This window comes from Dendrobium catenatum, unplaced genomic scaffold, assembly GCF_001605985.2.
Source record: "Dendrobium catenatum unplaced genomic scaffold, ASM160598v2 fragScaff_scaffold_1221, whole genome shotgun sequence".
Taxonomy (NCBI): Eukaryota; Viridiplantae; Streptophyta; class Magnoliopsida; order Asparagales; family Orchidaceae; genus Dendrobium; species Dendrobium catenatum.
The window spans coordinates 304,216-315,779 of NW_021319683.1; the positions used below are offsets into that span (position 1 = coordinate 304,216).

At 35.9% G+C, this 11,564-nt stretch overlaps 1 pseudogene; it reads right to left on the minus strand.

Moving 5' to 3' along the window:
* Window positions 1-120: 120 nt before the first annotated feature.
* On the minus strand, window positions 121-11,548 carry LOC114580739 (annotated as a pseudogene).
* Window positions 11,549-11,564: the final 16 nt, after the last annotated feature.

Genomic DNA, 11,564 nt, shown 5'->3' on the forward strand with positions numbered 1-11,564 from the left:
CATTTTGCATCTTATTTTTCCATCAGTTTGAGATATCATGTTTTAGTTTTCATGATTTAGATTTTATTTGGAATAGTTTTCTTAGTATTTTATAAAGTTGTTTTCAGTATAAAAGTCTCTTTAAAACAGGAAAAAATACGATATCACTACAGGAAAACCTGTTATTACCGGCGGACTTAATCCGCCGGAAACAATGTAAAATCCGACGGAACCGGTAGTTTCCGGCGCATGTTTCGGCGCAAATATCTCCGCCGGTTTTTGGTGCGTCGATAATTTGTTTCCGACGTATAAGTTGCGCCGGAAAAAGTTCCGGCGCAGTTTCCGACGAATTACCGGCGCATTAAACGGTTTGTTTGCCGACGTGAAGAATATGAGAATTCCGGCGCCTAATGCGCCGGTTTTTACCGTCGTATAATGCGACGGTAATTAACGGCGGATAAGTCGCCGGAGTTGCGCCATCAAAATTCCACGGTTATGTTACGACGCAATTCTTGCGCCGGTAAGTACCGGAAACAAGCATTCTCTACAACGGTGGCAATATTAGGATTTGTGATTTTAGCGGTCTGGTTGCTATCTAAAAAAAATAAATCTTAAATTATTGCTGGAAATTTGGATTTTTTCAAAGCAATAGCATTACAAACTCTTTCTCTTTCAAAATCGGATAACTTATCGAAATGGTGCAAAAAGCTATTTCTTTGGATCAAAAATAATTTTAAAAAATAGCATAAAATTGTAGTAAAAAGTTGTAACAGCTATGAAAAATTACCCTAAACAAGTCTTTCTTTTTTCTTTTTTTTGCCGGTGTGCATTTGCAACTTTAAAAGATTTTATCAGCATATGCATCTACCTAACTTTAAAATTCTAAAGCAACCAAACAATAGGAGCAATCCATTGACGCATTAAAAAACGAATAAAAAAGTATCCATAAGAAAATCAAACATATAAACACAAGTTACGATGCAAAACATATCAGAATTTGTAATGCGGAAGGCAAGATCTTGGGAGGTAAATAAAGGATGTTCAACAAACATACCTATCCTTAATAGTGAGAGTTGCTTTTCTAACATCTGAGCCGTCCTAAGAGAACGGGCTGTATGTAAGTTCTCAAACACCATGACCAGAAAAATTCTTGCTTTCCGCCTATACAGCAGCCAAAGTTAGTCGGTCTCCTTCTGGTTGGAAACTTGGCTCGCTTTTGAACGGCTTGGGCTTGCTTCTCCCTGGTGTAAGAGAAAATATTCCAGTCTGGATCATGCAATGATGTCAGGATTTCATCACTGCATCATCCACACTAGCAAGATTCATCTTAGACAATGGTGGATCCAATGGACCCTCGCCCCATTTATAATCTCCCTTACTTAGAAAAGCCCTCTTCAATCAAACTCTTACCCTAGACTGGAACAACGTTCCATGGCAGATATAAAGGGCCTAGGCGATGGAGAATCCATAAAATCAAAATGTAGACGATCATTAATCCCCATAGCCTTCATATTCAATTGCTGTTGTCCCAGATTAATCATTTGAATTTCTGGATTGTGAGAAGGTCATTACATTGCGATAAGCATTTCTCTGAGTAGAGACGATTAACAAACTTCCCTGGGCCAGACGTCCTGCACAGACCAGCTCTTGCTTAGCTGATGCCATTGCTGATATAGGAGTGATCACCAAGGAATCAAGCCCTTGTTTGGGTTGTACCATTTTGCTTGCAAATCCAGGGAGTCATACATATAAAATATTCCCAATTGTCCATGAACCTCCGCAATATTATAGCTACAACAACTTTTCTCTTACCAAGGGAGCAGGCTCAAATCCTAGATTGCCATTTCCTTTGAAGAGCACTATACACAGGCGAAGAATCTAATTTCAGTTCCGGGACATTCTTACCCAGACACTTCCATTCCTCTCATAAAGAGATTGACAAGATCGACAATCTTTCTTGACCAGTCAGAAAACAAGAATGTCTCCTTCAAGGTTCTTTTACGTGATCTGCAAAACTTCGTGATCAGCTGATGTTACATCTATAGATAATCACTTTCTGGACTGACTTCTGTAATAGAGTATCCAACAGGAAATGTTCTGACCAGCGAATTGTGAAGAAATATTGCAGTTGAAGAAAATACCCAGAGAACTTCTCTGCTCTAGTGTGAAACTGACAGTGCAATCAACCGAGTTAGCTTCGTTTCACAAGTTGTTTTGAGAAAACAAAAGCACGTCTTGCTTGATTGTCCTCTCATGAGCTTCTAATCGAGGCATGATACAGAATTATGTGAAAGGTTCATCAACAAAATTTTCCCCTCAGAAGCCATGCTCTGTATATATTTTATCACAGTTTCTGGCCAGTGCAATCCTAAACGATAGATAACCAATTTCCTCACCTAACGACAACCAACTCCTCAGCACCCTTTTTTGCAACCACGTTGTGCCACCCTACGGGTTGTGTGCATCCAATCTTCTCTGTAGTATAACCTGCCTCGGCCAGGTATTGAGTCACGCGTTGTCTCTCAGAGCCAGTTTCACCAATGACAACCCATACTGGGTTATCATGAACGACTGAATCATTTCTTTTTCATTGACGATGAAGAACTCTGCTATTGATCTCTGTTATTGGAAGCTTTGATCTCTGGCCAATGTCAAAGCCTTCTCCCAATATGCATTCTTTCTATCCATCTGCAGTTCATAAGCGACATATCCTATCCTCTCAGCTCCTGTGCAAGGTGCTTTCCCTGTCTCGCATTGGATCTTCCCACGTTCGATTGAGATTTTTGGGATGATCAGCATATTCTCTGCTGCTGATCACAAACTTTCTCCGCTCCTTTGATGAGACAGACTGAAAGCCGCTGCCCTGCTTAAAAACCTCTGGATTTTTGAAGATCTTTACAGGAGACATTTCAATTGGAAACCGATCTGGCACTTAGCCAAAAAGAGGTTCGGCTTCTTGGCAGTCAATTCTCAAGTCTTCTTCAGACGTTTTTCCTCGATACAAAGTCCATCCCTCTTCTCAACGTTGGATATTCAGCACATCCAGAACACCAGCAGCAATCAGCTCTTCTTTCCACTTTCTCAGCAGTATCCTTCAATGTCTCCTAGATGATGTTGCATATATATCACTCAACAATGGTAAGCCTGAAACTTTCCTTACAATAGGGGTACTGTTCACACTAGATGGGGTTAGGTCCTTAATACATCATCCTCTGCTCTTCCTTAATCGAGGAAGATCCATTCCCAGGTGTTTTGATCCCATCCTCCATGAGTTAGACTAAGATTTTGCCGAAATGAGATTCACTTAACACTAACATCGCTGACCAAGCTTCACCTGTTCATTTGCATTGGCGGACCTTTATTGCAATTGTGAAACATGAAAAGTCCCTCCTTCCCGCTGATAGATAAATTCTCAAGCACCCGTTGTCATCAGGCGCTAATACCTTTCCCGTTGTTAACCCTAATAGAGCTCGGTCTATCAAAATTCTTCCACCACTGACGTTTCTCATGCCTCGTTTGCCTTCATCACGTTCGTGACTATAAGCTCTATGGTTGCTTATCATTAATCTAATACTCCTAACCTATCTATCACTGACTTGATCGTACTGTACTACACAGGTCGCGAACTTTCCTTCTACGATCTCACTGAAGCGATTGCGGTCATCGACACGAAGGCGACATATTTTATTCACAGAGATGTAATTATTGAATGTATGATGCTCAAGAACTTGTTCAAGTAATTAATTGGAATTTCCCTCCGTTTTCTTTCACCTTGGCGATCGAATTTTCACGTTTGGCGTTACGCAAGTTCTGTGAATGAGTCGGCCCAGAATTTTTATCGCCGCACCCCAGATGGTTTCGCTTGTTCGCACTTCGAAAACGATGAGAAATTCTCCGCTTACTTTAATGCGTCTTCGGCCCCGCGCCATGCCGCAACGAGGTACAAGAATAATTAGTTTAGCGATGCAGAGAAAAACTTCCCGTTAGCGATGACAACGTAGGGAAGGAATTATTCTGCGGACTCCGGACTCGGAGGTGTCTCCTTCCGGATGGAATAATTAATAAAAACGCTGACTTTTATTGAGCTAAAGTCCTATCTATGAGAAATGCTCAAGGGATGAGCGGAATTACTCTTTTAGGAGAGAGAGAATGTAAAATGACTATCAGGAAAAGATCGTAAATAGTTCAGTGGAATAAGATTAAGAGGTCTCCTTATATGATTTGGTCAATAAAATGCGGGCTCTTCCGATGACCTGATTAGAACTTATGTGTTATATTTGACTTATGTAGAAAAGTAGAGGTAGACCTACAGAATCAGGTTAGAAATATTAGAAGATTATGAATTCTTATTATATCTAAATGATAATACTTTAACATGCACAAAAAGAAGAAACAGAATCCAGTAGAGAAGCACACATAGTGGTGAAGAGGCTTTACAGTGTATTTACTGCTATTTTCAAATACTCAACAAATACTCAGTAATATAAGTTATTATGAGTATTGATGAGTTATCTCGGGTATTTATTGAGTGTTCTCTTTAAGCATATTAAATAATCTGTTACTTTACTGCATATTAAATAATCAACAAATTTAAGTATTACACCAAAAATTATTTTTACTCATCTTTCCGACCGTTTCTCCAGCACACTACATCCCTATTATCGGCACACCTCAAGCCTCCGGCATCCAAGACTCTTACCACCGACGAGACGATAAAGCGGCCAACCCCTCCTCTTCTTTCCACCCTCTGCTCTGCTCGTGCGACCAGCTGCCGCGCAAACACGACCCGTCGCTCCAAGACAGCTCCTCGCGCCTTATACAAACGCCGGCACCTGAACGTTCGCCTACCCTTGCCCCGCGCGCTCACCTGCGCATCCTCATCAGGGCTTGATTGCCCTTCACACGTAGCTGCCTGCCAGCCTCATTCCCCCCTAGCCGTGAACTGACGCGCTTGCAGCCCCGTGCAAACACCTTCCTAGTCGCAGAAAGGTAATGAACTATTTCCCATTTCTGGTGCGTGTCTATCGCTAGATCCCCCGTAAATCCTATTATTAGGAACACAGAAGAAGAATGTTGATTTAAGCTGGCAGAATTAAGGTTTGCTTTTTTTCGTTTAGAGAATTAAAATAATATTAAGAACGATATTGGATATAAGTTACTTTTGGTTGGGACATTTTTTGTTTTTTTTAATAGTTTTTATATCAAAATTTATTTGAACTAAAAAATTTTTAATCACAAATTTAATTTGAATAGTAGAAAATTCCGACCGAGTCTAGATCTAGAAACTCGCAAAATAGTAAATGTTTAAGTTTATGAAAATTTGTGTCGCGGCTTTGGAGCCCAACCGGAATCACCAATAACTTTTTTGTTTGTACCGGTGCTTTACTACGTGCATGTATAAGACGTCATGTTCTGCTCGAATAATCTTCTCTTGTTTCTATAGTTTTAGTTGTCTTCTCTCGTTTAGATAGGATTTGGCTAATTTTGCTTAAATCCTGCACAATCACTCCCACTCTAGTTATATAGTTATCAGTTATTTGTATTGATTTCAATTCATTCCTGTTTTATCTTAGCCTTGACGAATTTTGGTCAAAGTCATCTTGCATGAAGGATTTCATGTTGCTGACGCCATGATTTTTGCGCTTTCATGGAACTGAAATTATTTTATGTTTGTTCTATTAACTTTTAGCTTCTTATTGCATTTTTTATATTACTATACATCATAGGAAAATTATCTTTATTCGGACAATTTCGAATGCTCAGTTGAATTCATAAATTGGGACATCCAAATTCGATTCATGCACTTTAGTCAAACTAACGGTCTGAAATACAATCCAAGAACAAATCGACTCAATCCGAGGCAACGAGTCCAATCATGACCATGCGTTGTTGGATTCGAACCAATTGTATTACCAAACTCCAATTACATTTTAGCGATTGGCGGTCACGAGAGATCACCAAGCAAGATATGCTGTTCTGACTCACTCAATATTTCAATGTCCTAAATTGGTCCGATATAGATTTCCAACATCGGGCGTCTATCCACCATCCAATTACCCATGATTCTCACATTTACGGCAGCACCGAGAAATCATATAAATGACCTCTTTCTCTTGAAAGGGAACCCCAGAAGAAGAGAGAAGTAAAGCAGGGAAGAAAGAGAAGAGAGCTCCTCCCGAACAGCTGAGTCGCTAACCACCCTGAGCCCTGCTTTAATAGACACACCTAGGCCTTGACCCATCGGCACCACTTAAGCCCGCTCCGTGACCAACCGCTTACGTCGCTTGCTCCGGACACAGGAGCCCGATTCTGCCGACACCACTGAGGCCCGTGCTCCACTAGCCCACCTGGCCCGCTCATATAACATTAGCCCTATCTTCACCAGGCCACCTACACGCCCGGACAATAAGTGAGCATTTGAGCCATGAGCCACACAGCCCAGACTGCCGCCGGATTCTTTGAGGCACTTGACCAGATATTGCTTTCTCACGATCTTTCGGCCCCTGGTCTGTGCTTAATGCTCTATGGTCTTATTCACCAAACCAAAATCTATGTTATATATTGTCTCCCCAAGTAAGCACTCTATATGCATTACATTGTGACAACAAGCAAAGGACCTTCTCCTAGAGAAGTGGCCTCATGAATCGCTGCAAATATAGAGGTCATCAAACAAGGAAGACCCTGTGATTTTTTACCTTCAATGTTTTCCACGTAAAAATTCATGATGTTCTTATGAATCAAATGCCTCTCTCTTATCTGTGTAGTATGGCATTAATACAAAACTAGAACCGTTAAATATTATATTTCTTCTACCACTGCGAATACTCAGGACACTAACAATTACAACACAACTATTTACTTATTAGTTAGTGATGCTTATAAAGCTCATTTACTCATGTTCTAAGATATTTAAAATTCTACTTATTATAAATAATTGGCTTTAAAAATAACCTGGGTAAAATTTATCTCTATTAAAATAAATATGCTTTTTAAAAGCCTTCATTTTTTTTTTCAAACTATGATTAAATAACCTAATTAAAGTCAGAAAACTCACAAACATTATATAATCGAAATATAAAAGTATGTAAAAAAAAATGTTTTTCGAATTGGAGAGCGCAATGAGCTGCTTGCAGATGCGTAGGTTTGAGAGACACACAAATTTCAAGCAAGCGCATACGTTATTCTAAATAATTGATGACCAATGTTGTATGCGTGAGTTTAAGTGTTCAATTAAATATTCCAACTCACTTCCCTCACTCCACACACGCCCTGCGTTGAGAATCTAAATGGAATGAGATGAAAGAGAAGACGCGTGGAGGAGAGAATGAATTCCATTTTAGGTCATCATTTGTTCAGTTCCTTCTAATATTCAGAACCTAATCTCATTTTAGTCTCCAAGATTGTTTTGAATTATTCTTATAATCGATAAAAATAATTTCTTAGAGTTTCATATGTAATTTTTATATAGATATATTATTTTATGAACTCTTCTGACTTTTTATATTTCTGCCAAGTAAATGAATTCCTATTTTACTGAGCATTAGATATATAATTTTACTGTATTATATTGCATTTCAGAGCATTGTCTATATAAATGATAATACAACATTTTACAATAAAGCAAGGAGAACTGTTCAAGAGATTAATATCAGAGTATGCCTTGTTTAAATGTATTATCGTAGGTGAGCCGGTGAGTTTCTTTAAATTTTATGGTTTATCCGTATGTAGCTATTGATTGATTGTTTTATATTGGATTGACGAGGATGATCTTGAATGATATCATAAGCCTTAATGATACTTATTTGACAGAATGATGACAATGGAAGCATGGTAGAATATTTAAATACAAAATAAATGAATAATGTATCGTTTCTAAATATAATCTGAGCATTAATGACTAAAAACCGAAAATACATCATTATACATTGCATTGAATGTAAATGAATCTAATAATCGTAATTTATAATATATTTATATATTTATATAGATATATATTATAAGTATATATAAATTATATTATTATATAAACATTAAATTATATAACATGTATTATAGTTGTATTTACAAAATTTTATAATTTTATGATTTCATATCAGCTCTTCTACGTGCTTCTCTTGAATCATATATTTTTTATTAATATAATGTTTTTGTATTCAATTGATATTTGGTCATTTATAACAAAAGATATATCACGATGACATTGAATGCTAATTTATGTAGTGATTATATATTGAGCAATGTACATTTGCTTCCTTTAGCTATGCATTAAAGTCTAGTGTTTGAGTTATTATGCGTTTATTATTATTAGTGATTTTTAATGATTTCTTTTGAGAGATTAACCTATTCTTTTATCTCCAATGATTTTGGTTTGTGTTTCTACTCTTAAATGATAAATCATTTCTATATTGGTTTTACGATTGTAATTTATATATAGTATATTATTTATGATCTTTTGATTAATTATTAGATTCTCTAGTAAAATGAATTATGATTTTTAAGCTGATAATAATATATAGATTTTTGTATTTTATATACGATTTATTATAATGATTGAAGCTATTGCAATAACAAAGTGAGAATGCAACAGGTAATAATTATCGGTTGTGTTAAAGATTACTGCCAATTAGGTGGCGATAAGCTTTTCTTTAAAATTTTTGTTATCCTATTGCATTGATGTTTTGGTTTGATGATAATTGAGTCTTATTGATTTAATAAAGACACACGTATATGTAATAATAAATAATTGCGATGACCAATAAACATGTGCTTGTAAGTTCGTATTGACATCATAATAAGATCAGATGTTTGTTTACAAATCAATCATCATGATAATAGAAAACACAATAATGAATAGATAAATTAATAACCATTACAGTTTGAATGTCTTATAAATATTATTTATAATATGGATTAGATATAATATTATATATACACGATGAATTTGATGTGGTAGCTATAATTTTAATTAATTTATATTGATTATAACTCTTTCTTTCATGTCATTTATATATTTATTCAACTTATAATTTATTTTATTCATTGTCATATGAGTCTAATATAAAATGATATTATCACTGAAATGAGATTGAATACCCTATGATTAGATTATTAATGCAGTACATTGATTCTTTAGCCTCATTGAAAGTCTATGATTGGTATCATGTTTTTGTATTTTATTTTATCTTTGTTTTGTTATTGTTGTTTTTTTTCGCTTTTAGTTGGTTATTAGTTATTGAGGTTCGGAGTCTGTGAGATATTGACGTTATATTATATCATTATTATGTGAATTTAATGACTTGATTTGTGAAAGGTGAAGGCTAATCTCGTTTTAGTATTCCTCATTCTCTAGTCTTTGAGCTGATTGGAATGGAATTTAGTTGTTCTCTAACTTAAGGTAATAGTCCATTTTCTGCACTATAGTTTATTGAGTTTGCAGTTAGACTTATGGTAATTTTGGTATATAAGATTATAATATGGTATTGTATGATTCTTTGACATGCAATTATCTTTTTTACTTTGATGGAAATATGATTAATTAGTATTTTCTTATCATAATAGTAATATATATTATGGATCTTATGTATTTTTATTTGATTTCCTTTGGTTAGATTATGGTGTGAGCATAGTGTATTCTGGATGTATAAAAGCGACATAAAGCTGTATTTAAACAGTTCTTTTAGAAAGAGTGGCCAGATGACTTTAAGAACTTCATCTCCGTAAACAGGTGGTTAGGCAGTTCTAAGAGCTTTCTTTATATAATTTTTTGTTGGTACTTGTTTTATATTGGTTGTGTCTATCGTATGTGTTTTGATATTATTTGTTGTTTTATGATGGTCATATGGAAGTAATTCATGATCTCTTTATTTGTTTAATAAGCACGTAATGATAATATATTACTTGTGATATGACAACTGAGAGAGTTGGGTAGAAGTATTGAAATAAAAATAAAATAATGTTATGTGTCTTGCTAAATCTAATCTATGATGCAATAATTGATTCCAGACGATACTGTAGACATTTCTATAACTTGACATGTATGAATGATTAATGGATGTATCCGTAGTTGTAGGTTACAAAGTTTTAATAATTTATGATTATCTTATTCATCGTGCTTATGTCTTCATGTCATATCATTTTTTATTTTATAATGTTTTTTTTTTCATGGATCAATTTGGTCTTTATACCACAAAATGATGATACATTGATGAGATTGGAATGCTATTATTAATTAATTTAATTGGCATGACATTGATTCTTTAAGCCTTTGCATTAAGTCTTAGTGATTAGTATTTTGGGTTTTTTTCTATTTTATTGTGAATTTAATGATTTTATGTGTAGAGAAAGATTAGTAAGAACTGGAGTGGATTATAGGATACATTTTTTTTTCTTGTTTGTTATTGTTTTTTTGTAGGGAGCCATGTTCGATTAGAGTTTGTTGTATTGTCTCCTGTGTATATTTTTTGGTAAGAATGAAAATAATAATATATATAATAATATTATTGCTTTTCACTCAGATACCCCATCAAGATCAATGTTGATTAGCGATCATGTAACTACAACCCCAACAGTACACTAGGCGAAGAATTACTTCTTATTATTCGTTTATGGTATTTAAGAAATCAACTGAAGTGGATGTACTAACCGATTATCTCCAAAGTCGGAGACATACATATTGCAAATTCATCAATGTGTGACTTTTCATTCAGCAAGCGACAACAGCTGAACGATCTTTATATACTGAAGGAAAGTTTCCGATGTCCAATGTTCTTACAAACACATAAAAATACTAGTATCCTAAGAACAGATGACGTTAATGTTTGACCTGTATCGCAAGCATTTATACCAACGGATATTCTGCTATTGGATCTTGTCATGGTGAGTATATGGTATTAGTGTGACGGCAAGCTCAGGCATGACGAGGGATGACCTCCTCTACTGCATCCAGCTTTCGCATCAGTTCGCCCATGAGTCCTTACAAGCTCAACAATATAATTGCCCTTCAAGCTGAGCGTTAGAACAAGTATGGCAACTACAAGTTGATTGACAAGCTCAGCTCTAAGCACAGGTTTCAAAAGCTCAGCTACAAGCACGATGGGCAAACAAGTACGGAACAACCACAAATCAGTCTACTGGATGAACATGCGCCAAGATGAGGGAGCACTGAGTGGAAAGAAGTAGCTCACCTGAGGAAGGATCGACGGAGCAGAGTAGTTGTAAGATTAGTTGAAATATAATTGTAATTTTTATGGGAAACTTATGTTATTGGACATTACTTTTAAATATTGATGTTATCAGTTGATTTTTAGTAAACTGTTATTGAAAGGTATAATTATCTGTGAGTACCTGTTGTGGAACTTGATAATGTGTAGAAATTGAAGGTTTGAATGGTGTGGAAATGGGATTGTTGGCTGGGACGGCAATTTTTTTTTGTCAAATGCTAACAGGTATTCCGAGCGGAATTTGCGCCGCGTAATCGTCGCAGAAAACACGAATACAAACGAATTGTATCGTACGTACCAGGCGAATATAATCCGTACCACTCCCGTCGGACAAGTCCGACGCAGATCATTAGCCGCTGGATAAAG